Source organism: Sceloporus occidentalis, unplaced genomic scaffold (assembly GCF_023333645.1).
Source record: "Sceloporus occidentalis isolate IW3139 unplaced genomic scaffold, rSceOcc1.0.p SCAF_342, whole genome shotgun sequence".
NCBI lineage: Eukaryota > Metazoa > Chordata > Lepidosauria > Squamata > Phrynosomatidae > Sceloporus > Sceloporus occidentalis.
In genome coordinates this window covers 83,827-103,005 of record NW_028317322.1, presented here as the reverse complement: position 1 = coordinate 103,005, position 19,179 = coordinate 83,827, and the positions used below count along the sequence as shown (strand labels likewise).

The window sequence follows — 19,179 nt, the reverse complement described above, 5'->3', positions numbered from 1 at the left end:
TAAAAGAGGAAGCAGCCACTACCAGGAGTGGGGTTTGAACCCACGCGGACATTTGTCCATCGGAACTTAAGTCCAACGTCTTAACCACTCGGCCATCCTGGTGACGTGATGTGGTGTTTCTCAATGACCACATTATGCTGTTCCACTTTCACTTCTCTTAAAAACAAGCACTTTACATGCAACAATTTAAGCACCTCTTTTGAATTCTAGTAACAGGGTCTATCTGTCTTGATTTCCTTCTAATTTCCCTCTTGAGCTACTTTAATAGCCTTTACATAGGTAACATTGCACTCCTTAAAAGAGGAATCAGCCACTACCAGGAGTGGGGTTTAAACCCACACGGACATTGGTCCATTGGATCTTAAGTCCAACGCCTTAACAACTCAGCCATCCTGGTGACACGAGTTGACATATCTCAATGACCACATTATGCTGTTCCACTTTCACTTCTCTTAAAAACAAGCACCTTATGTGCAACAATTTAAGCACCTCTCCTTTGAATTCTGGTAGCTGGATCTGTCTGTGTTGATTTCCTTCTAATTTCCCTCTTGAGCTACTTCAATGGCTTCTACTTAGGTAACATTGCACTCCTTAAAAAAGGAAGCAGCCACTACCAGGAGTGGGGTTCAAACCCACGCGGACATTTGTCCATTGGAACTTAAGTCCAACACCTTAACCACTCGGCCATCCTGGTGACGTGATGTGGTGTTTCTCAATGACCACATTATGCTGTTCCACTTTCACTTCTCTTAAAAACAAGCACTTTACATGCAACAATTTAAGCACCTCTCCTTTGAATTCTAGTAGCTGGGTCTATCTGTCTTGATTTCCTTCTAATTTCCCTCTTGAGCTACTTCAATAACCTTTACATAGGTAACATTGCACTCCTTAAAAGAGGAATCAGCCGCTACCAGGAGCGGGGTTTGAACCCACGCGGACATTTGTCCATTGGCTCTTAAGTCCAACGCCTTAACCACTCGGCCATCCTGGTGACGCGATGTGGTGTTTCTCAATGACCACATTATGCTGTTCCACTTTCACTTCTCTCAAAAACAAGCATTTTACATGCAACAATTTAAGCACCTCTCCTTTGAATTCTAGTAGCTGGGTCTGTCTGTGTTGATTTCCATCTAATTTCCCTCTTGAGCTACTTCAATGGTCTTTACATAGATAACATTGCTCTCCTTAAAAAAGGAGTCAGCCGCTACCAGGAGTGGGGTTTGAACCCACGCGGACATTTGTCCATTGGATCTTAAGTTCAACACCTTAAACACTCGGCCATCCTGGTGACGTGATGTGGCCTTTCTCAATGACAACATTATGCTGTTCCACTTTCACTTCTCTCAAAAACAAGCATTTTACATGCAACAATTTAAGCACCTCTCCTTTGAATTCTAGTAGCTGGGTCTATCTGTCTTGATTTCCTTCTAATTTCCCTCTTGAGCTACTTCAATGGCCTTTACATAGGTAACATTGCACTCCTTAAAAGAGGAATCAGCCGCTACCAGGAGTGGGGTTTGAACCCACGCGGACATTCGTCCATTGGAACTTAAGTCCAACGCCTTAACCACTCGGCCATCATGGTGACATGAGTTGATGTGTCTCAATGACCACATTATGCTGTTCCACTTTCACTTCTCTCAAAAACAAGCATTTTACATGCAACAATGTAAGCTCCTCTCCTTTGAATTCTAGTAGCAGGGTCTATCTGTCTTGATTTCCTTCTAATTTCCCTCTTGAGCTACTTCAATGGCTTCTACTTAGGTAACATTGCACTCCTTAAAAGAGGAAGCAGCCACTACCAGGAGTGGGGTTCGAACCCACGCGGACATTCGTCCATTGGAACTTAAGTCCAACGCCTTAACCACTCGGCCATCCTGGTGACGTGATGTGGTGTTTCTCAATGACCACATTATGCTGTTCCACTTTCACTTCTCTCAAAAACAAGCATTTTACATGCAACAATTTAAGCACCTCTCCTTTGAATTCTAGTAGCTGGGTCTGTCTGTGTTGATTTCCATCTAATTTCCCTCTTGAGTTACTTCAATGGTCTTTACATAGATAACATTGCTCTCCTTAAAAAAGGAGTCAGCCGCTACCAGGAGTGGGGTTTGAACCCACGCGGACATTTGTCCATTGGATCTTAAGTTCAACGCCTTAAACACTCGGCCATCCTGGTGACATGAGTTGGCATATCTCAATGACCACATTATGCTGTTCCACTTTCACTTCTCTTAAAAACAAGCACCTTATGTGCAACAATTTAAGCACCTCTCCTTTGAATTCTGGTAGCTGGATCTGTCTGTGTTGATTTCCTTCTAATTTCCCTCTTGAGCTACTTCAATGGCTTCTACTTAGGTAACATTGCACTCCTTAAAAGAGGAAGCAGCCACTACCAGGAGTGGGGTTCGAACCCACGCGGACATTTGTCCATTGGAACTTAAGTCCAACGCCTTAACCACTCGGCCATCCTGGTGACGTGATGTGGCATTTCTCAATGACCACATTATGCTGTTCCACTTTCACTTCTCTCAAAAACAAGCATTTTACATGCAACAATTTAAGCACCTCTCCTTTGAATTCTAGTAGCTGGGTCTGTCTGTGTTGATTTCCATCTACTTCAATGGTCTACTTCAATGGTCTTTACATAGATAACATTGCTCTACTTAAAAAAGGTAGTTCAACACCTTAAACACTCGGCCATTCTCAATGACCACATTATGCTGTTCCACTTTCACTTCTCTCAAAAACAAGCATTTTACATGCAACAATTTAAGCACCTCTCCTTTGAATTCTAGTAGCTGGGTCTATCTGTCTTGATTTCCTTCTAATTTCCCTCTTGAGCTACTTCAATGGCTTCTACTTAGGTAACATTGCACTCCTTAAAAGAGGAAGCAGCCACTACCAGGAGTGGGGTTCGAACCCACGCTGACATTTGTCCATTGGAACTTAAGTCCAACGCCTTAACCACTCGGCCATCCTGGTGACGTGATGTGGTGTTTCTCAATGACCACATTACGCTGTTTCACTTTCACTTCTCTTAAAAACAAGCATTTTACATGCAACAATTTAAGCTCCTCTCCTTTGAATTCTAGTAGCTGGGTCTGTCTGTCTTGATTTCCTTCTAATTTCCCTCTTGAGCTACTTCAATAACCTTTACATAGGTAACATTGCACTCCTTAAAAGAGTAATCAGCCGCTACCAGGAGTGGGGTTTGTACCCACGCGGACATTGGTCCATTGGGTCTTAAGTCCAACACCTTAACCACTCGGCCATCCTGGTGACACAAGTTGATATATCTCAATGACCACATTATGCTGTTCCACTTTCACTTCTCTTAAAAACAAGCACCTTATGTGCAACAATTTAAGCACCTCTCCTTTGAATTCTGGTAGCTGGATCTGTCTGTGTTGATTTCCTTCTAATTTCCCTCTTGAGCTACTTCAATGGCTTCTACTTAGGTAACATTGCACTCCTTAAAAGAGGAAGCAGCCACTACCAGGAGTGGGGTTTGAACCCACGCGGACATTTGTCCATTGGATCTTAAGTTCAACACCTTAAACACTCGGCCATCCTGGTGACGTGATGTGGTGTTTCTCAATGACCACATTATGCTGTTCCACTTTCACTTCTCTTAAAAACAAGCACTTTACATGCAACAATTTAAGCACCTCTTTTGAATTCTAGTAGCAGGGTCTATCTGTCTTGATTTCCTTCTAATTTCCCTCTTGAGCTACTATAATAGCCTTTACATAGGTAACATTGCACTCCTTAAAAGAGGAATCAGCCACTACCAGGAGTGGGGTTTGAACCCACGCGGACATTTGTCCATTGGATCTTAAGTTGAACACCTTAAACACTCGGCCATCCTGGTGACGTGATGTGGCCTTTCTCAATGACAACATTATGCTGTTCCACTTTCACTTCTCTCAAAAACAAGCATTTTACATGCAACAATTTAAGCACCTCTCCTTTGAATTCTAGTAGCTGGGTCTATCTGTCTTGATTAGTAGCTGGGTCTATCTGTCTTGATTTCCTTCTAATTTCCCTCTTGAGCTACTTCAATGGCCTTTACATAGGTAACATTGCACTCCTTAAAAGAGGAATCAGCCGCTATCAGGAGTGGGGTTTGAACCCACGCGGACATTCCTCCATTGGATCTTAAGTCCAACGCCTTAACCACTCGGCCATCATGGTGACATGAGTTGATGTGTCTCAATGACCACATTATGCTGTTCCACTTTCACTTCTCTCAAAAACAAGCATTTTACATGCAACAATTTAAGCTCCTCTCCTTTGAATTCTAGTAGCAGGGTCTATCTGTCTTGATTTCCTTCTAATTTCCCTCTTGAGCTACTTCAATGGCTTCTACTTAGGTAACATTGCACTCCTTAAAAGAGGAAGCAGCCACTACCAGGAGTGGGGTTCGAACCCACGCGGACATTCGTCCATTGGAACTTAAGTCCAACGCCTTAACCACTCGGCCATCCTGGTGACGTGATGTGGTGTTTCTCAATGACCACATTATGCTGTTCCACTTTCACTTCTCTCAAAAACAAGCATTTTACATGCAACAATTTAAGCACCTCTCCTTTGAATTCTAGTAGCTGGGTCTGTCTGTGTTGATTTCCATCTAATTTCCCTCTTGAGCTACTTCAATGGCTTCTACTTAGGTAACATTGCACTCCTTAAAAGAGGAAGCAGCCACTACCAGGAGTGAGGTTCGAACCCACGCGGACATTCGTCCATTGGAACTTAAGTCCAACGCCTTAACCACTCGGCCATCCTGGTGACGTGGTGTGGTGTCGTGTTTCTCAATGACCACATTATGCTGTTCCACTTTCACTTCTCTCAAAAACAAGCATTTTACATGCAACAATTTAAGCACCTCTCCTTTGAATTCTAGTAGCTGGGTCTGTCTGTGTTGATTTCCATCTAATTTCCCTCTTGAGTTACTTCAATGGTCTTTACATAGATAACATTGCTCTCCTTAAAAAAGGAGTCAGCCGCTACCAGGAGTGGGGTTTGAACCCACGCGGACATTTGTCCATTGGATCTTAAGTTCAACGCCTTAAACACTCGGCCATCCTGGTGACATGAGTTGGCATATCTCAATGACCACATTATGCTGTTCCACTTTCACTTCTCTTAAAAACAAGCACCTTATGTGCAACAATTTAAGCACCTCTCCTTTGAATTCTGGTAGCTGGATCTGTCTGTGTTGATTTCCTTCTAATTTCCCTCTTGAGCTACTTCAATGGCTTCTACTTAGGTAACATTGCACTCCTTAAAAGTGGAAGCAGCCACTACCAGGAGTGGGGTTCGAACCCACGCGGACATTTGTCCATTGGAACTTAAGTCCAACGCCTTAACCACTCGGCCATCCTGGTGACGTGATGTGGCATTTCTCAATGACCACATTATGCTGTTCCACTTTCACTTCTCTCAAAAACAAGCATTTTACATGCAACAATTTAAGCACCTCTCCTTTGAATTCTAGTAGCTGGGTCTGTCTGTGTTGATTTCCATCTACTTCAATGGTCTACTTCAATGGTCTTTACATAGATAACATTGCTCTACTTAAAAAAGGTAGTTCAACACCTTAAACACTCGGCCATTCTCAATGACCACATTATGCTGTTCCACTTTCACTTCTCTCAAAAACAAGCATTTTACATGCAACAATTTAAGCACCTCTCCTTTGAATTCTAGTAGCTGGGTCTATCTGTCTTGATTTCCTTCTAATTTCCCTCTTGAGCTACTTCAATGGCTTCTACTTAGGTAACATTGCACTCCTTAAAAGAGGAAGCAGCCACTACCAGGAGTGGGGTTCGAACCCACGCTGACATTTGTCCATTGGAACTTAAGTCCAACGCCTTAACCACTCGGCCATCCTGGTGACGTGATGTGGTGTTTCTCAATGACCACATTACGCTGTTTCACTTTCACTTCTCTTAAAAACAAGCATTTTACATGCAACAATTTAAGCTCCTCTCCTTTGAATTCTAGTAGCTGGGTCTGTCTGTCTTGATTTCCTTCTAATTTCCCTCTTGAGCTACTTCAATAACCTTTACATAGGTAACATTGCACTCCTTAAAAGAGTAATCAGCCGCTACCAGGAGTGGGGTTTGTACCCACGCGGACATTGGTCCATTGGGTCTTAAGTCCAACGCCTTAACCACTCGGCCATCCTGGTGACGCAAGTTGATATATCTCAATGACCACATTATGCTGTTCCACTTTCACTTCTCTTAAAAACAAGCACCTTATGTGCAACAATTTAAGCACCTCTCCTTTGAATTCTGGTAGCTGGATCTGTCTGTGTTGATTTCCTTCTAATTTCCCTCTTGAGCTACTTCAATGGCTTCTACTTAGGTAACATTGCACTCCTTAAAAGAGGAAGCAGCCACTACCAGGAGTGGGGTTTGAACCCACGCGGACATTTGTCCATTGGATCTTAAGTTCAACACCTTAAACACTCGGCCATCCTGGTGACGTGATGTGGTGTTTCTCAATGACCACATTATGCTGTTCCACTTTCACTTCTCTTAAAAACAAGCACTTTACATGCAACAATTTAAGCACCTCTTTTGAATTCTAGTAGCAGGGTCTATCTGTCTTGATTTCCTTCTAATTTCCCTCTTGAGCTACTATAATAGCCTTTACATAGGTAACATTGCACTCCTTAAAAGAGGAATCAGCCACTACCAGGAGTGGGGTTTGAACCCACGCGGACATTTGTCCATTGGATCTTAAGTTGAACACCTTAAACACTCGGCCATCCTGGTGACGTGATGTGGCCTTTCTCAATGACAACATTATGCTGTTCCACTTTCACTTCTCTCAAAAACAAGCATTTTACATGCAACAATTTAAGCACCTCTCCTTTGAATTCTAGTAGCTGGGTCTATCTGTCTTGATTAGTAGCTGGGTCTATCTGTCTTGATTTCCTTCTAATTTCCCTCTTGAGCTACTTCAATGGCCTTTACATAGGTAACATTGCACTCCTTAAAAGAGGAATCAGCCGCTATCAGGAGTGGGGTTTGAACCCACGCGGACATTCCTCCATTGGATCTTAAGTCCAACGCCTTAACCACTCGGCCATCATGGTGACATGAGTTGATGTGTCTCAATGACCACATTATGCTGTTCCACTTTCACTTCTCTCAAAAACAAGCATTTTACATGCAACAATTTAAGCTCCTCTCCTTTGAATTCTAGTAGCAGGGTCTATCTGTCTTGATTTCCTTCTAATTTCCCTCTTGAGCTACTTCAATGGCTTCTACTTAGGTAACATTGCACTCCTTAAAAGAGGAAGCAGCCACTACCAAGAGTGGGGTTCGAACCCACGCGGACATTCGTCCATTAGAACTTAAGTCCAACGCCTTAACCACTCGGCCATCCTGGTGACGTGATGTGGTGTTTCTCAATGACCACATTATGCTGTTCCACTTTCACTTCTCTCAAAAACAAGCATTTTACATGCAACAATTTAAGCACCTCTCCTTTGAATTCTAGTAGCTGGGTCTGTCTGTGTTGATTTCCATCTAATTTCCCTCTTGAGCTACTTCAATGGCTTCTACTTAGGTAACATTGCACTCCTTAAAACAGGAAGCAGCCACTACCAGGAGTGGGGTTCGAACCCACGCGGACATTCGTCCATTGGAACTTAAGTCCAACGCCTTAACCACTCGGCCATCCTGGTGACGTGATGTGGCGTTTCTCAATGACCACATTATGCTGTTCCACTTTCACTTCTCTCAAAAACAAGCATTTTACATGCAACAATTTAAGCTCCTCTCCTTTGAATTCTAGTAGCTGGGTCTATCTGTCTTGATTTCCTTCTAATTTCCCTCTTGAGCTACTTCAATGGCTTCTACTTAGGTAACATTGCACTCCTTAAAGGAGGAAGCAGCCACTACCAGGAGTGGGGTTCGAACCCACGCGGACATTCGTCCATTAGAACTTAAGTCCAACGCCTTAACCACTCGGCCATCCTGGTGACGTGATGTGGTGTTTCTCAATGACCACATTATGCTGTTCCACTTTCACTTCTCTCAAAAACAAGCATTTTACATGCAACAATTTAAGCACCTCTCCTTTGAATTCTAGTAGCTGGGTCTGTCTGTGTTGATTTCCATCTAATTTCCCTCTTGAGCTACTTCAATGGCTTCTACTTAGGTAACATTGCACTCCTTAAAAGAGGAAGCAGCCACTACCAGGAGTGGGGTTCGAACCCACGCGGACATTCGTCCATTGGAACTTAAGTCCAACGCCTTAACCACTCGGCCATCCTGGTGACGTGATGTGGCTTTTCTCAATGACAACATTATGCTGTTCCACTTTCACTTCTCTCAAAAACAAGCATTTTACATGCAACAATTTAAGCACCTCTCCTTTGAATTCTAGTAGCTGGGTCTGTCTGTGTTGATTTCCATCTAATTTCCCTCTTGAGCTACTTCAATGGTCTTTACATAGATAACATTGCTCTCCTTAAAAAAGGAGTCAGCCGCTACCAGGAGTGGGGTTTGAACCCACGCGGACATTTGTCCATTGGATCTTAAGTTCAACGCCTTAAACACTCGGCCATCCTGGTGACGTGATGTGGCTTTTCTCAATGACAACATTATGCTGTTCCACTTTCACTTATCTCAAAAACAAGCATTTTACATGCAACAATTTAAGCACCTCTCCTTTGAATTCTAGTAGCTGGGTCTATCTGTCTTGATTTCCTTCTAATTTCCCTCTTGAGCTACTTCAATGGCCTTTACATAGGTAACATTGCACTCCCTAAAAGAGGAATCAGCCTCTACCAGGAGTGGGGTTTGAACCCACACGGACATTTGTCCATTGGATCTTAAGTCCAACGCCTTAACCACTCAGCCATCCTGGTGACATGAGTTGACATATCTCAATGACCACATTATGCTGTTCCACTTTCACTTCTCTTAAAAACAAGCACCTTATGTGCAACAATTTAAGCACCTCTCCTTTGAATTCTGGTAGCTGGATCTGTCTGTGTTGATTTCCTTCTAATTTCCCTCTTGAGCTACTTCAATGGCTTCTACTTAGGTAACATTGCACTCCTTAAAAAAGGAAGCAGCCACTACCAGGAGTGGGGTTCGAACCCACGCGGACATTTGTCCATTGGAACTTAAGTCCAACGCCTTAACCACTCGGACATCCTGGTGACGTGATGTGGTGTTTCTCAATGACCACATTACGCTGTTCCACTTTCACTTCTCTTAAAAACAAGCATTTTACATGCAACAATTTAAGCTCCTCTCCTTTGAATTCTAGTAGCTGGGTCTATCTGTCTTGATTTCCTTCTAATTTCCCTCTTGAGCTACTTCAATGGCCTTTACATAGGTAACATTGCACTCCTTAAAAAAGGAATCAGATGCTACCAGTAGTGGGGTTTGAACCCATGCGTACATTTGTCCATTGGATCTTAAGTCCAACACCTTAACCACTCAGCCATCCTGGTGACATGAGGTGATGTGTCTCCAATGACCACATTATACTGTTCCACTTTCACTTCTCTCAAAAACAAGCATTTTACATGCAACAATTTAAGCACCTCTCGTTTAAATTTTGGTAGTGGGATCTATCTGTCTTGATTTCCTTCTAATTTCCCTCTTGAGCTACTTCAATGGCCTTTGCATAGGTAACATTGCACTCCTTAAAAGAGGAAGCAGCCACTACCAGGAGTGGGGTTTGAACCCACACGCATTGAACATTGAAACTTAAGGCCAACGCCTTAACCACTCGGCCATCCTGGTGACGTGATGTGGTGTTTCTCAATGACCACATTATGCTGTTCCACTTTCACTTCTCTTAAAAACAAGCGCATTACGTGCAACAATTCAAGCACCTCTCGTTTGAATTCTGGGTCTGTCTGTCTTGATTTCCTTCAGATTTCCTTCTTGAACTACTTAAACGGCCTCTACTTAGGTAATATTGCACTCCTTAAAGGAGGAAGCAGCCACTACCAGGAGTGGTGTTTCGACCATGCGTGGGGTTCGAACCCACACAGACATTTGTCCATTGGAACTTAAGTCCAATGCTTTAACCCCTTGGCCATCCTGGTAATTTGTGCTGGAGCTTCTCAATTACCATGTTATGCTGTTCCACTTTCACTTCTCCTAAAAACAAGCACCTTATGTACAACAATTTAAGCACCTCTCCTTTGAATTCTGGGTCTGTCTTGATTTCCTTCTGATTTCCTTCTTGAACTACTTCAATGGCCTCTACTTAGGTAACATTGCACTCCTTAAAAGAGGAAGCAGCCACTACCAGCAGTGGTGTTGCTACCAGGAGTGGCGTTAACTACCAGGACAAAACGCAGACATTTGTCCATTGGAACATAAGTCCAACGCCTTAACCCCTCGGCCATCCTGATGACTTGTGCTGATGCTTCTCAATTACCATGTTATGCTGTTCCACTTTCACTTCTCTTAAAAACAAGCACCTTATGTGCAACAATTTAAGCACCTCTCCTTTGAATTCTGGTAGCTGGATCTGTCTGTGTTGATTTCCTTCTAATTTCCCTCTTGAGCTACTTCAATGGCTTCTACTTAGGTAACATTGCACTCCTTAAAACAGGAAGCAGCCACTACCAGGAGTGGGGTTCGAACCCACGCGGACATTCGTCCATTGGAACTTAAGTCCAACGCCTTAACCACTCGGCCATCCTGGTGACGTGATGTGGTGTTTCTCAATGACCACATTATGCTGTTCCACTTTCACTTCTCTCAAAAACAAGCATTTTACATGCAACAATTTAAGCACCTCTCCTTTGAATTCTAGTAGCTGGGTCTATCTGTCTTGATTTCCTTCTAATTTCCCTCTTGAGCTACTTCAATGGCCTTTACATAGGTAACATTGCACTCCTTAAAAGAGGAATCAGCCGCTACCAGGAGTGGGGTTTGAACCCACGCGGACATTCGTCCATTGGAACTTAAGTCCAACGCCTTAACCACTCGGCCATCATGGTGACATGAGTTGATGTGTCTCAATGACCACATTATGCTGTTCCACTTTCACTTCTCTCAAAAACAAGCATTTTACATGCAACAATTTAAGCTCCTCTCCTTTGAATTCTAGTAGCAGGGTCTATCTGTCTTGATTTCCTTCTAATTTCCCTCTTGAGCTACTTCAATGGCTTCTACTTAGGTAACATTGCACTCCTTAAAAGAGGAAGCAGCCACTACCAGGAGTGGGGTTCGAACCCACGCGGACATTCGTCCATTGGAACTTAAGTCCAACGCCTTAACCACTCGGCCATCCTGGTGACGTGATGTGGTGTTTCTCAATGACCACATTATGCTGTTCCACTTTCACTTCTCTCAAAAACAAGCATTTTACATGCAACAATTTAAGCACCTCTCCTTTGAATTCTAGTAGCTGGGTCTGTCTGTGTTGATTTCCATCTAATTTCCCTCTTGAGCTACTTCAATGGCTTCTACTTAGGTAACATTGCACTCCTTAAAAGAGGAAGCAGGCACTACCAGGAGTGGGGTTCGAACCCACGCGGACATTCGTCCATTGGAACTTAAGTCCAACGCCTTAACCACTCGGCCATCCTGGTGACGTGGTGTGGTGTTTCTCAATGACCACATTATGCTGTTCCACTTTCACTTCTCTCAAAAACAAGCATTTTACATGCAACAATTTAAGCACCTCTCCTTTGAATTCTAGTAGCTGGGTCTGTCTGTGTTGATTTCCATCTAATTTCCCTCTTGAGTTACTTCAATGGTCTTTACATAGATAACATTGCTCTCCTTAAAAAAGGAGTCAGCCGCTACCAGGAGTGGGGTTTGAACCCACGCGGACATTTGTCCATTGGATCTTAAGTTCAACGCCTTAAACACTCGGCCATCCTGGTGACATGAGTTGGCATATCTCAATGACCACATTATGCTGTTCCACTTTCACTTCTCTTAAAAACAAGCACCTTATGTGCAACAATTTAAGCACCTCTCCTTTGAATTCTGGTAGCTGGATCTGTCTGTGTTGATTTCCTTCTAATTTCCCTCTTGAGCTACTTCAATGGCTTCTACTTAGGTAACATTGCACTCCTTAAAAGTGGAAGCAGCCACTACCAGGAGTGGGGTTCGAACCCACGCGGACATTTGTCCATTGGAACTTAAGTCCAACGCCTTAACCACTCGGCCATCCTGGTGACGTGATGTGGCATTTCTCAATGACCACATTATGCTGTTCCACTTTCACTTCTCTCAAAAACAAGCATTTTACATGCAACAATTTAAGCACCTCTCCTTTGAATTCTAGTAGCTGGGTCTGTCTGTGTTGATTTCCATCTACTTCAATGGTCTACTTCAATGGTCTTTACATAGATAACATTGCTCTACTTAAAAAAGGTAGTTCAACACCTTAAACACTCGGCCATTCTCAATGACCACATTATGCTGTTCCACTTTCACTTCTCTCAAAAACAAGCATTTTACATGCAACAATTTAAGCACCTCTCCTTTGAATTCTAGTAGCTGGGTCTATCTGTCTTGATTTCCTTCTAATTTCCCTCTTGAGCTACTTCAATGGCTTCTACTTAGGTAACATTGCACTCCTTAAAAGAGGAAGCAGCCACTACCAGGAGTGGGGTTCGAACCCACGCTGACATTTGTCCATTGGAACTTAAGTCCAACGCCTTAACCACTCGGCCATCCTGGTGACGTGATGTGGTGTTTCTCAATGACCACATTACGCTGTTTCACTTTCACTTCTCTTAAAAACAAGCATTTTACATGCAACAATTTAAGCTCCTCTCCTTTGAATTCTAGTAGCTGGGTCTGTCTGTCTTGATTTCCTTCTAATTTCCCTCTTGAGCTACTTCAATAACCTTTACATAGGTAACATTGCACTCCTTAAAAGAGTAATCAGCCGCTACCAGGAGTGGGGTTTGTACCCACGCGGACATTGGTCCATTGGGTCTTAAGTCCAACGCCTTAACCACTCGGCCATCCTGGTGACACAAGTTGATATATCTCAATGACCACATTATGCTGTTCCACTTTCACTTCTCTTAAAAACAAGCACCTTATGTGCAACAATTTAAGCACCTCTCCTTTGAATTCTGGTAGCTGGATCTGTCTGTGTTGATTTCCTTCTAATTTCCCTCTTGAGCTACTTCAATGGCTTCTACTTAGGTAACATTGCACTCCTTAAAAGAGGAAGCAGCCACTACCAGGAGTGGGGTTTGAACCCACGCGGACATTTGTCCATTGGATCTTAAGTTCAACACCTTAAACACTCGGCCATCCTGGTGACGTGATGTGGTGTTTCTCAATGACCACATTATGCTGTTCCACTTTCACTTCTCTTAAAAACAAGCACTTTACATGCAACAATTTAAGCACCTCTTTTGAATTCTAGTAGCAGGGTCTATCTGTCTTGATTTCCTTCTAATTTCCCTCTTGAGCTACTATAATAGCCTTTACATAGGTAACATTGCACTCCTTAAAAGAGGAATCAGCCACTACCAGGAGTGGGGTTTGAACCCACGCGGACATTTGTCCATTGGATCTTAAGTTGAACACCTTAAACACTCGGCCATCCTGGTGACGTGATGTGGCCTTTCTCAATGACAACATTATGCTGTTCCACTTTCACTTCTCTCAAAAACAAGCATTTTACATGCAACAATTTAAGCACCTCTCCTTTGAATTCTAGTAGCTGGGTCTATCTGTCTTGATTAGTAGCTGGGTCTATCTGTCTTGATTTCCTTCTAATTTCCCTCTTGAGCTACTTCAATGGCCTTTACATAGGTAACATTGCACTCCTTAAAAGAGGAATCAGCCGCTATCAGGAGTGGGGTTTGAACCCACGCGGACATTCCTCCATTGGATCTTAAGTCCAACGCCTTAACCACTCGGCCATCATGGTGACATGAGTTGATGTGTCTCAATGACCACATTATGCTGTTCCACTTTCACTTCTCTCAAAAACAAGCATTTTACATGCAACAATTTAAGCTCCTCTCCTTTGAATTCTAGTAGCAGGGTCTATCTGTCTTGATTTCCTTCTAATTTCCCTCTTGAGCTACTTCAATGGCTTCTACTTAGGTAACATTGCACTCATTAAAAGAGGAAGCAGCCACTACCAGGAGTGGGGTTCGAACCCACGCGGACATTCGTCCATTGGAACTTAAGTCCAACGCCTTAACCACTCGGCCATCCTGGTGACGTGATGTGGTGTTTCTCAATGACCACATTATGCTGTTCCACTTTCACTTCTCTCAAAAACAAGCATTTTACATGCAACAATTTAAGCACCTCTCCTTTGAATTCTAGTAGCTGGGTCTGTCTGTGTTGATTTCCATCTAATTTCCCTCTTGAGCTACTTCAATGGCTTCTACTTAGGTAACATTGCACTCCTTAAAAGAGGAAGCAGCCACTACCAGGAGTGGGGTTCGAACCCACGCGGACATTCGTCCATTGGAACTTAAGTCCAACGCCTTAACCACTCGGCCATCCTGGTGACGTGGTGTGGTGTTTCTCAATGACCACATTATGCTGTTCCACTTTCACTTCTCTCAAAAACAAGCATTTTACATGCAACAATTTAAGCACCTCTCCTTTGAATTCTAGTAGCTGGGTCTGTCTGTGTTGATTTCCATCTAATTTCCCTCTTGAGTTACTTCAATGGTCTTTACATAGATAACATTGCTCTCCTTAAAAAAGGAGTCAGCCGCTACCAGGAGTGGGGTTTGAACCCACGCGGACATTTGTCCATTGGATCTTAAGTTCAACGCCTTAAACACTCGGCCATCCTGGTGACATGAGTTGGCATATCTCAATGACCACATTATGCTGTTCCACTTTCACTTCTCTTAAAAACAAGCACCTTATGTGCAACAATTTAAGCACCTCTCCTTTGAATTCTGGTAGCTGGATCTGTCTGTGTTGATTTCCTTCTAATTTCCCTCTTGAGCTACTTCAATGGCTTCTACTTAGGTAACATTGCACTCCTTAAAAGTGGAAGCAGCCACTACCAGGAGTGGGGTTCGAACCCACGCGGACATTTGTCCATTGGAACTTAAGTCCAACGCCTTAACCACTCGGCCATCCTGGTGACGTGATGTGGCATTTCTCAATGACCACATTATGCTGTTCCACTTTCACTTCTCTCAAAAACAAGCATTTTACATGCAACAATTTAAGCACCTCTCCTTTGAATTCTAGTAGCTGGGTCTGTCTGTGTTGATTTCCATCTACTTCAATGGTCTACTTCAATGGTCTTTACATAGATAACATTGCTCTACTTAAAAAAGGTAGTTCAACACCTTAAACACTCGGCCATTCTCAATGACCACATTATGCTGTTCCACTTTCACTTCTCTCAAAAACAAGCATTTTACATGCAACAATTTAAGCACCTCTCCTTTGAATTCTAGTAGCTGGGTCTATCTGTCTTGATTTCCTTCTAATTTCCCTCTTGAGCTACTTCAATGGCTTCTACTTAGGTAACATTGCACTCCTTAAAAGAGGAAGCAGCCACTACCAGGAGTGGGGTTCGAACCCACGCTGACATTTGTCCATTGGAACTTAAGTCCAACGCCTTAACCACTCGGCCATCCTGGTGACGTGATGTGGTGTTTCTCAATGACCACATTACGCTGTTTCACTTTCACTTCTCTTAAAAACAAGCATTTTACATGCAACAATTTAAGCTCCTCTCCTTTGAATTCTAGTAGCTGGGTCTGTCTGTCTTGATTTCCTTCTAATTTCCCTCTTGAGCTACTTCAATAACCTTTACATAGGTAACATTGCACTCCTTAAAAGAGTAATCAGCCGCTACCAGGAGTGGGGTTTGTACCCACGCGGACATTGGTCCATTGGGTCTTAAGTCCAACGCCTTAACCACTCGGCCATCCTGGTGACACAAGTTGATATATCTCAATGACCACATTATGCTGTTCCACTTTCACTTCTCTTAAAAACAAGCACCTTATGTGCAACAATTTAAGCACCTCTCCTTTGAATTCTGGTAGCTGGATCTGTCTGTGTTGATTTCCTTCTAATTTCCCTCTTGAGCTACTTCAATGGCTTCTACTTAGGTAACATTGCACTCCTTAAAAGAGGAAGCAGCCACTACCAGGAGTGGGGTTTGAACCCACGCGGACATTTGTCCATTGGATCTTAAGTTCAACACCTTAAACACTCGGCCATCCTGGTGACGTGATGTGGTGTTTCTCAATGACCACATTATGCTGTTCCACTTTCACTTCTCTTAAAAACAAGCACTTTACATGCAACAATTTAAGCACCTCTTTTGAATTCTAGTAGCAGGGTCTATCTGTCTTGATTTCCTTCTAATTTCCCTCTTGAGCTACTATAATAGCCTTTACATAGGTAACATTGCACTCCTTAAAAGAGGAATCAGCCACTACCAGGAGTGGGGTTTGAACCCACGCGGACATTTGTCCATTGGATCTTACGTTGAACACCTTAAACACTCGGCCATCCTGGTGACGTGATGTGGCCTTTCTCAATGACAACATTATGCTGTTCCACTTTCACTTCTCTCAAAAACAAGCATTTTACATGCAACAATTTAAGCACCTCTCCTTTGAATTCTAGTAGCTGGGTCTATCTGTCTTGATTAGTAGCTGGGTCTATCTGTCTTGATTTCCTTCTAATTTCCCTCTTGAGCTACTTCAATGGCCTTTACATAGGTAACATTGCACTCCTTAAAAGAGGAATCAGCCGCTATCAGGAGTGGGGTTTGAACCCACGCGGACATTCCTCCATTGGATCTTAAGTCCAACGCCTTAACCACTCGGCCATCATGGTGACATGAGTTGATGTGTCTCAATGACCACATTATGCTGTTCCACTTTCACTTCTCTCAAAAACAAGCATTTTACATGCAACAATTTAAGCTCCTCTCCTTTGAATTCTAGTAGCAGGGTCTATCTGTCTTGATTTCCTTCTAATTTCCCTCTTGAGCTACTTCAATGGCTTCTACTTAGGTAACATTGCACTCCTTAAAAGAGGAAGCAGCCACTACCAAGAGTGGGGTTCGAACCCACGCGGACATTCGTCCATTAGAACTTAAGTCCAATGCCTTAACCACTCGGCCATCCTGGTGACGTGATGTGGTGTTTCTCAATGACCACATTATGCTGTTCCACTTTCACTTCTCTCAAAAACAAGCATTTTACATGCAACAATTTAAGCACCTCTCCTTTGAATTCTAGTAGCTGGGTCTGTCTGTGTTGATTTCCATCTAATTTCCCTCTTGAGCTACTTCAATGGCTTCTACTTAGGTAACATTGCACTCCTTAAAACAGGAAGCAGCCACTACCAGGAGTGGGGTTCGAACCCACGCGGACATTCGTCCATTGGAACTTAAGTCCAACGCCTTAACCACTCGGCCATCCTGGTGACGTGATGTGGTATTTCTCAATGACCACATTATGCTGTTCCACTTTCACTTCTCTCAAAAACAAGCATTTTACATGCAACAATTTAAGCTCCACTCCTTTGAATTCTAGTAGCTGGGTTTGAACCCACGCGGACATTTCTCCATTGGATCTTAAGTCCAACGCCTTAACCACTCGGCCATCATGGTGACATGAGTTGGTGTGTCTCAATGACCACATTATGCTGTTCCACTTTCACTTCTCTCAAAAACAAGCATTTTACATGCAACAATTTAAGCTCCTCTCCTTTGAATTCTAGTAGCAGGGTCTATCTGTCTTGATTTCCTTCTAATTTCCCTCTTGAGCTACTTCAATGGCTTCTACTTAGGTAACATTGCACTCCTTAAAGGAGGAAGCAGCCACTACCAGGAGTGGGGTTCGAACCCACGCGGACATTCGTCCATTAGAACTTAAGTCCAACGCCCTAACCACTCGGCCATCCTGGTGACGTGATGTGGTGTTTCTCAATGACCACATTATGCTGTTCCACTTTCACTTCTCTCAAAAACAAGCATTTTACATGCAACAATTTAAGCACCTCTCCTTTGAATTCTAGTAGCTGGGTCTGTCTGTGTTGATTTCCATCTAATTTCCCTCTTGAGCTACTTCAATGGCTTCTACTTAGGTAACATTGCACTCCTTAAAAGAGGAAGCAGCCACTACCAGGAGTGGGGTTCGAACCCACGCGGACATTCGTCCATTGGAACTTAAGTCCAACGCCTTAACCACTCGGCCATCCTGGTGACGTGATGTGGCTTTTCTCAATGACAACATTATGCTGTTCCACTTTCACTTCTCTCAAAAACAAGCATTTTACATGCAACAATTTAAGCACCTCTCCTTTGAATTCTAGTAGCTGGGTCTGTCTGTGTTGATTTCCATCTAATTTCCCTCTTGAGCTACTTCAATGGTCTTTACATAGATAACATTGCTCTCCTTAAAAAAGGAGTCAGCCGCTACCAGGAGCGGGGTTTGAACCCACACGGACATTTGTCCATTGGATCTTAAGTTCAACGCCTTAAACACTCGGCCATCCTGGTGACGTGATGTGGCTTTTCTCAATGACAACATTATGCTGTTCCACTTTCACTTATCTCAAAAACATGCATTTTACATGCAACAATTTAAGCACCTCTCCTTTGAATTCTAGTAGCTGGGTCTATCTGTCTTGATTTCCTTCTAATTTCCCTCTTGAGCTACTTCAATGGCCTTTACATAGGTAACATTGCACTCCCTAAAAGAGGAATCAGCCTCTACCAGGAGTGGGGTTTGAACCCACACGGACATTTGTCCATTGGATCTTAAGTCCAACGCCTTAACCACTCGGCCATCCTGGTGACGTGATGTGGCCTTTCTCAATGACCACATTATGCTGTTCCACTTTCACTTCTCTCAAAAACAAGCATTTTACATGCAACAATTTAAGCACCTCTCCTTTGAATTCTAGTAGCTGGGTCTGTCTGTGTTGATTTCCATCTAATTTCCCTCTTGAGCTACTTCAATGGTCTTTACATAGATAACATTGCTCTCCTTAAAAAAGGAGTCAGCCGCTACCAGGAGTGGGGTTTGAACCCACGCGGACATTTGTCCATTGGATCTTAAGTTCAACACCTTAAACACTCGGCCATCCTGGTGACGTGATGTGGCCTTTCTCAATGACAACATTATGCTGTTCCACTTTCACTTCTCTCAAAAACAAGCATTTTACATGCAACAATTTAAGCACCTCTCCT

The 19,179-nt window shown here is 43.1% G+C and overlaps 58 non-coding genes across 58 annotated transcripts; all 58 read right to left on the bottom strand.

Annotated features, from left to right (window-relative positions):
- Positions 1-19: 19 nt before the first annotated feature.
- On the bottom strand, positions 20-102 carry TRNAL-UAA (transfer RNA leucine (anticodon UAA)). Its single transcript has one exon. It is a non-coding gene; the product is annotated as a tRNA-Leu (tRNA).
- Positions 103-314: 212 nt separating this feature from the next.
- Positions 315-397, bottom strand: TRNAL-UAA (transfer RNA leucine (anticodon UAA)). The gene has a single exon. It is a non-coding gene; the product is annotated as a tRNA-Leu (tRNA).
- A 214-nt stretch (positions 398-611) lies between these two features.
- On the bottom strand, positions 612-694 carry TRNAL-UAA (transfer RNA leucine (anticodon UAA)). The gene has a single exon. It is a non-coding gene; the product is annotated as a tRNA-Leu (tRNA).
- Positions 695-908: 214 nt separating this feature from the next.
- On the bottom strand, positions 909-991 carry TRNAL-UAA (transfer RNA leucine (anticodon UAA)). Its single transcript has one exon. It is a non-coding gene; the product is annotated as a tRNA-Leu (tRNA).
- Positions 992-1,205: 214 nt separating this feature from the next.
- On the bottom strand, positions 1,206-1,288 carry TRNAL-UAA (transfer RNA leucine (anticodon UAA)). Its single transcript has one exon. It is a non-coding gene; the product is annotated as a tRNA-Leu (tRNA).
- Positions 1,289-1,502: 214 nt separating this feature from the next.
- Positions 1,503-1,585, bottom strand: TRNAL-UAA (transfer RNA leucine (anticodon UAA)). Its single transcript has one exon. It is a non-coding gene; the product is annotated as a tRNA-Leu (tRNA).
- Positions 1,586-1,799: 214 nt separating this feature from the next.
- Positions 1,800-1,882, bottom strand: TRNAL-UAA (transfer RNA leucine (anticodon UAA)). Its single transcript has one exon. It is a non-coding gene; the product is annotated as a tRNA-Leu (tRNA).
- Positions 1,883-2,096: 214 nt separating this feature from the next.
- Positions 2,097-2,179, bottom strand: TRNAL-UAA (transfer RNA leucine (anticodon UAA)). The gene has a single exon. It is a non-coding gene; the product is annotated as a tRNA-Leu (tRNA).
- A 214-nt stretch (positions 2,180-2,393) lies between these two features.
- Positions 2,394-2,476, bottom strand: TRNAL-UAA (transfer RNA leucine (anticodon UAA)). Its single transcript has one exon. It is a non-coding gene; the product is annotated as a tRNA-Leu (tRNA).
- A 426-nt stretch (positions 2,477-2,902) lies between these two features.
- Positions 2,903-2,985, bottom strand: TRNAL-UAA (transfer RNA leucine (anticodon UAA)). Its single transcript has one exon. It is a non-coding gene; the product is annotated as a tRNA-Leu (tRNA).
- Positions 2,986-3,199: 214 nt separating this feature from the next.
- TRNAL-UAA (transfer RNA leucine (anticodon UAA)) lies at positions 3,200-3,282 on the bottom strand. Its single transcript has one exon. It is a non-coding gene; the product is annotated as a tRNA-Leu (tRNA).
- Positions 3,283-3,496: 214 nt separating this feature from the next.
- TRNAL-UAA (transfer RNA leucine (anticodon UAA)) lies at positions 3,497-3,579 on the bottom strand. Its single transcript has one exon. It is a non-coding gene; the product is annotated as a tRNA-Leu (tRNA).
- Positions 3,580-3,791: 212 nt separating this feature from the next.
- Positions 3,792-3,874, bottom strand: TRNAL-UAA (transfer RNA leucine (anticodon UAA)). The gene has a single exon. It is a non-coding gene; the product is annotated as a tRNA-Leu (tRNA).
- Positions 3,875-4,114: 240 nt separating this feature from the next.
- Positions 4,115-4,197, bottom strand: TRNAL-UAA (transfer RNA leucine (anticodon UAA)). Its single transcript has one exon. It is a non-coding gene; the product is annotated as a tRNA-Leu (tRNA).
- Positions 4,198-4,411: 214 nt separating this feature from the next.
- TRNAL-UAA (transfer RNA leucine (anticodon UAA)) lies at positions 4,412-4,494 on the bottom strand. The gene has a single exon. It is a non-coding gene; the product is annotated as a tRNA-Leu (tRNA).
- Positions 4,495-4,708: 214 nt separating this feature from the next.
- On the bottom strand, positions 4,709-4,791 carry TRNAL-UAA (transfer RNA leucine (anticodon UAA)). The gene has a single exon. It is a non-coding gene; the product is annotated as a tRNA-Leu (tRNA).
- Positions 4,792-5,010: 219 nt separating this feature from the next.
- TRNAL-UAA (transfer RNA leucine (anticodon UAA)) lies at positions 5,011-5,093 on the bottom strand. The gene has a single exon. It is a non-coding gene; the product is annotated as a tRNA-Leu (tRNA).
- Positions 5,094-5,307: 214 nt separating this feature from the next.
- TRNAL-UAA (transfer RNA leucine (anticodon UAA)) lies at positions 5,308-5,390 on the bottom strand. Its single transcript has one exon. It is a non-coding gene; the product is annotated as a tRNA-Leu (tRNA).
- Positions 5,391-5,816: 426 nt separating this feature from the next.
- TRNAL-UAA (transfer RNA leucine (anticodon UAA)) lies at positions 5,817-5,899 on the bottom strand. The gene has a single exon. It is a non-coding gene; the product is annotated as a tRNA-Leu (tRNA).
- A 214-nt stretch (positions 5,900-6,113) lies between these two features.
- On the bottom strand, positions 6,114-6,196 carry TRNAL-UAA (transfer RNA leucine (anticodon UAA)). The gene has a single exon. It is a non-coding gene; the product is annotated as a tRNA-Leu (tRNA).
- A 214-nt stretch (positions 6,197-6,410) lies between these two features.
- TRNAL-UAA (transfer RNA leucine (anticodon UAA)) lies at positions 6,411-6,493 on the bottom strand. The gene has a single exon. It is a non-coding gene; the product is annotated as a tRNA-Leu (tRNA).
- A 212-nt stretch (positions 6,494-6,705) lies between these two features.
- On the bottom strand, positions 6,706-6,788 carry TRNAL-UAA (transfer RNA leucine (anticodon UAA)). Its single transcript has one exon. It is a non-coding gene; the product is annotated as a tRNA-Leu (tRNA).
- A 240-nt stretch (positions 6,789-7,028) lies between these two features.
- On the bottom strand, positions 7,029-7,111 carry TRNAL-UAA (transfer RNA leucine (anticodon UAA)). Its single transcript has one exon. It is a non-coding gene; the product is annotated as a tRNA-Leu (tRNA).
- A 214-nt stretch (positions 7,112-7,325) lies between these two features.
- On the bottom strand, positions 7,326-7,408 carry TRNAL-UAA (transfer RNA leucine (anticodon UAA)). Its single transcript has one exon. It is a non-coding gene; the product is annotated as a tRNA-Leu (tRNA).
- Positions 7,409-7,622: 214 nt separating this feature from the next.
- On the bottom strand, positions 7,623-7,705 carry TRNAL-UAA (transfer RNA leucine (anticodon UAA)). The gene has a single exon. It is a non-coding gene; the product is annotated as a tRNA-Leu (tRNA).
- A 214-nt stretch (positions 7,706-7,919) lies between these two features.
- TRNAL-UAA (transfer RNA leucine (anticodon UAA)) lies at positions 7,920-8,002 on the bottom strand. Its single transcript has one exon. It is a non-coding gene; the product is annotated as a tRNA-Leu (tRNA).
- A 214-nt stretch (positions 8,003-8,216) lies between these two features.
- On the bottom strand, positions 8,217-8,299 carry TRNAL-UAA (transfer RNA leucine (anticodon UAA)). Its single transcript has one exon. It is a non-coding gene; the product is annotated as a tRNA-Leu (tRNA).
- Positions 8,300-8,513: 214 nt separating this feature from the next.
- On the bottom strand, positions 8,514-8,596 carry TRNAL-UAA (transfer RNA leucine (anticodon UAA)). The gene has a single exon. It is a non-coding gene; the product is annotated as a tRNA-Leu (tRNA).
- A 214-nt stretch (positions 8,597-8,810) lies between these two features.
- TRNAL-UAA (transfer RNA leucine (anticodon UAA)) lies at positions 8,811-8,893 on the bottom strand. Its single transcript has one exon. It is a non-coding gene; the product is annotated as a tRNA-Leu (tRNA).
- A 214-nt stretch (positions 8,894-9,107) lies between these two features.
- Positions 9,108-9,190, bottom strand: TRNAL-UAA (transfer RNA leucine (anticodon UAA)). Its single transcript has one exon. It is a non-coding gene; the product is annotated as a tRNA-Leu (tRNA).
- Positions 9,191-9,404: 214 nt separating this feature from the next.
- Positions 9,405-9,487, bottom strand: TRNAL-UAA (transfer RNA leucine (anticodon UAA)). The gene has a single exon. It is a non-coding gene; the product is annotated as a tRNA-Leu (tRNA).
- A 215-nt stretch (positions 9,488-9,702) lies between these two features.
- Positions 9,703-9,782, bottom strand: TRNAL-UAA (transfer RNA leucine (anticodon UAA)). Its single transcript has one exon. It is a non-coding gene; the product is annotated as a tRNA-Leu (tRNA).
- Positions 9,783-10,616: 834 nt separating this feature from the next.
- Positions 10,617-10,699, bottom strand: TRNAL-UAA (transfer RNA leucine (anticodon UAA)). The gene has a single exon. It is a non-coding gene; the product is annotated as a tRNA-Leu (tRNA).
- Positions 10,700-10,913: 214 nt separating this feature from the next.
- Positions 10,914-10,996, bottom strand: TRNAL-UAA (transfer RNA leucine (anticodon UAA)). The gene has a single exon. It is a non-coding gene; the product is annotated as a tRNA-Leu (tRNA).
- A 214-nt stretch (positions 10,997-11,210) lies between these two features.
- On the bottom strand, positions 11,211-11,293 carry TRNAL-UAA (transfer RNA leucine (anticodon UAA)). Its single transcript has one exon. It is a non-coding gene; the product is annotated as a tRNA-Leu (tRNA).
- Positions 11,294-11,507: 214 nt separating this feature from the next.
- On the bottom strand, positions 11,508-11,590 carry TRNAL-UAA (transfer RNA leucine (anticodon UAA)). Its single transcript has one exon. It is a non-coding gene; the product is annotated as a tRNA-Leu (tRNA).
- A 214-nt stretch (positions 11,591-11,804) lies between these two features.
- TRNAL-UAA (transfer RNA leucine (anticodon UAA)) lies at positions 11,805-11,887 on the bottom strand. Its single transcript has one exon. It is a non-coding gene; the product is annotated as a tRNA-Leu (tRNA).
- A 214-nt stretch (positions 11,888-12,101) lies between these two features.
- On the bottom strand, positions 12,102-12,184 carry TRNAL-UAA (transfer RNA leucine (anticodon UAA)). The gene has a single exon. It is a non-coding gene; the product is annotated as a tRNA-Leu (tRNA).
- Positions 12,185-12,610: 426 nt separating this feature from the next.
- Positions 12,611-12,693, bottom strand: TRNAL-UAA (transfer RNA leucine (anticodon UAA)). Its single transcript has one exon. It is a non-coding gene; the product is annotated as a tRNA-Leu (tRNA).
- Positions 12,694-12,907: 214 nt separating this feature from the next.
- Positions 12,908-12,990, bottom strand: TRNAL-UAA (transfer RNA leucine (anticodon UAA)). Its single transcript has one exon. It is a non-coding gene; the product is annotated as a tRNA-Leu (tRNA).
- A 214-nt stretch (positions 12,991-13,204) lies between these two features.
- On the bottom strand, positions 13,205-13,287 carry TRNAL-UAA (transfer RNA leucine (anticodon UAA)). The gene has a single exon. It is a non-coding gene; the product is annotated as a tRNA-Leu (tRNA).
- A 212-nt stretch (positions 13,288-13,499) lies between these two features.
- Positions 13,500-13,582, bottom strand: TRNAL-UAA (transfer RNA leucine (anticodon UAA)). The gene has a single exon. It is a non-coding gene; the product is annotated as a tRNA-Leu (tRNA).
- Positions 13,583-13,822: 240 nt separating this feature from the next.
- TRNAL-UAA (transfer RNA leucine (anticodon UAA)) lies at positions 13,823-13,905 on the bottom strand. Its single transcript has one exon. It is a non-coding gene; the product is annotated as a tRNA-Leu (tRNA).
- Positions 13,906-14,119: 214 nt separating this feature from the next.
- Positions 14,120-14,202, bottom strand: TRNAL-UAA (transfer RNA leucine (anticodon UAA)). The gene has a single exon. It is a non-coding gene; the product is annotated as a tRNA-Leu (tRNA).
- Positions 14,203-14,416: 214 nt separating this feature from the next.
- Positions 14,417-14,499, bottom strand: TRNAL-UAA (transfer RNA leucine (anticodon UAA)). The gene has a single exon. It is a non-coding gene; the product is annotated as a tRNA-Leu (tRNA).
- Positions 14,500-14,713: 214 nt separating this feature from the next.
- Positions 14,714-14,796, bottom strand: TRNAL-UAA (transfer RNA leucine (anticodon UAA)). The gene has a single exon. It is a non-coding gene; the product is annotated as a tRNA-Leu (tRNA).
- Positions 14,797-15,010: 214 nt separating this feature from the next.
- TRNAL-UAA (transfer RNA leucine (anticodon UAA)) lies at positions 15,011-15,093 on the bottom strand. The gene has a single exon. It is a non-coding gene; the product is annotated as a tRNA-Leu (tRNA).
- A 426-nt stretch (positions 15,094-15,519) lies between these two features.
- TRNAL-UAA (transfer RNA leucine (anticodon UAA)) lies at positions 15,520-15,602 on the bottom strand. Its single transcript has one exon. It is a non-coding gene; the product is annotated as a tRNA-Leu (tRNA).
- A 214-nt stretch (positions 15,603-15,816) lies between these two features.
- Positions 15,817-15,899, bottom strand: TRNAL-UAA (transfer RNA leucine (anticodon UAA)). The gene has a single exon. It is a non-coding gene; the product is annotated as a tRNA-Leu (tRNA).
- Positions 15,900-16,113: 214 nt separating this feature from the next.
- On the bottom strand, positions 16,114-16,196 carry TRNAL-UAA (transfer RNA leucine (anticodon UAA)). The gene has a single exon. It is a non-coding gene; the product is annotated as a tRNA-Leu (tRNA).
- A 535-nt stretch (positions 16,197-16,731) lies between these two features.
- Positions 16,732-16,814, bottom strand: TRNAL-UAA (transfer RNA leucine (anticodon UAA)). Its single transcript has one exon. It is a non-coding gene; the product is annotated as a tRNA-Leu (tRNA).
- A 214-nt stretch (positions 16,815-17,028) lies between these two features.
- TRNAL-UAA (transfer RNA leucine (anticodon UAA)) lies at positions 17,029-17,111 on the bottom strand. The gene has a single exon. It is a non-coding gene; the product is annotated as a tRNA-Leu (tRNA).
- A 214-nt stretch (positions 17,112-17,325) lies between these two features.
- TRNAL-UAA (transfer RNA leucine (anticodon UAA)) lies at positions 17,326-17,408 on the bottom strand. The gene has a single exon. It is a non-coding gene; the product is annotated as a tRNA-Leu (tRNA).
- A 401-nt stretch (positions 17,409-17,809) lies between these two features.
- TRNAL-UAA (transfer RNA leucine (anticodon UAA)) lies at positions 17,810-17,892 on the bottom strand. Its single transcript has one exon. It is a non-coding gene; the product is annotated as a tRNA-Leu (tRNA).
- Positions 17,893-18,106: 214 nt separating this feature from the next.
- On the bottom strand, positions 18,107-18,189 carry TRNAL-UAA (transfer RNA leucine (anticodon UAA)). Its single transcript has one exon. It is a non-coding gene; the product is annotated as a tRNA-Leu (tRNA).
- Positions 18,190-18,403: 214 nt separating this feature from the next.
- TRNAL-UAA (transfer RNA leucine (anticodon UAA)) lies at positions 18,404-18,486 on the bottom strand. Its single transcript has one exon. It is a non-coding gene; the product is annotated as a tRNA-Leu (tRNA).
- A 214-nt stretch (positions 18,487-18,700) lies between these two features.
- On the bottom strand, positions 18,701-18,783 carry TRNAL-UAA (transfer RNA leucine (anticodon UAA)). The gene has a single exon. It is a non-coding gene; the product is annotated as a tRNA-Leu (tRNA).
- A 214-nt stretch (positions 18,784-18,997) lies between these two features.
- TRNAL-UAA (transfer RNA leucine (anticodon UAA)) lies at positions 18,998-19,080 on the bottom strand. Its single transcript has one exon. It is a non-coding gene; the product is annotated as a tRNA-Leu (tRNA).
- Between the last annotated feature and the right edge of the window lie 99 nt (positions 19,081-19,179).